An 840-nucleotide genomic window follows, 5' to 3' on the forward strand; every position below is an offset into this window, starting at 1 on the left:
GACGACTTCTGTTTTTCCGCCGGACCACACTCTTAACCTCCGATCGAGCTACGAGCACGAGTAGGTAGGCGGGGGGAGGGGCGGCTGCCTTTTCAATCAATCTCCGGCCGCTCAGTGCCGCTATTGGTGCGAGTTGTGTTGTAAGGAGTCTTGGTCTCGAGTCGAGCTGGGGCGTCATTTCATTCTCGTAACGGGAGTGAGTGCACCGCAAGATCAGACAAGTTACTCCCTCGCCTCGCAGCGGTGGCATCTGTCTTTTAAGTTCAGTCATTTCCTAAGACGGCTCCTCTTATTCTACGAGAATCCAAGCAGATCCGGGAGCTGAAACATGAGTGTTTGTCTCTTTTTCAACTTCAACAGGAATGCATCAACAAAACAGCCCTTCCATATAGATCGTCGTGGCATGAACTTTGTCAAAAAATGAATTTCTAGCTAACTCCTCTTCCTATTGATCTTGATTAGTTCCAGCTTGTTGAGAGTTCTCTTTTCTTTCTAGACCGTCTCCTGAAAGACCTGCTTATCCCGCATGTGCTTTCCCCCCACTCATTCAATCACTTGCTTGTGATTGCAGCCATTCCCCGAAAAAGGGAGAGACGAGGGAATCGTCCGCTCCCGTTCATGTGACGAATCGAACATCGTTAGGTCCCGAATTCTGCGAACCACCGGACCTAGACCAAGATCTCCATTACGTCGTACGATATATCGATCCGAAGAACTTTCAGTTGTAAGTCATCCATTCTGCTCCTATCTAAAGTGATGCTAGGCTGCTTCACGCAGGTGCGCTTCGCTCGGCCACATGATGAACATGTTTTAAGCTAAATGTCGAGCGCTTAAGCGGAG

This window comes from Vigna unguiculata, unplaced genomic scaffold, assembly GCF_037176805.1.
Source record: "Vigna unguiculata cultivar grain cowpea cultivar isolate G323 ecotype 2 unplaced genomic scaffold, ASM3717680v1 ptg000083l, whole genome shotgun sequence".
Lineage (NCBI taxonomy): Eukaryota > Viridiplantae > Streptophyta > Magnoliopsida > Fabales > Fabaceae > Vigna > Vigna unguiculata.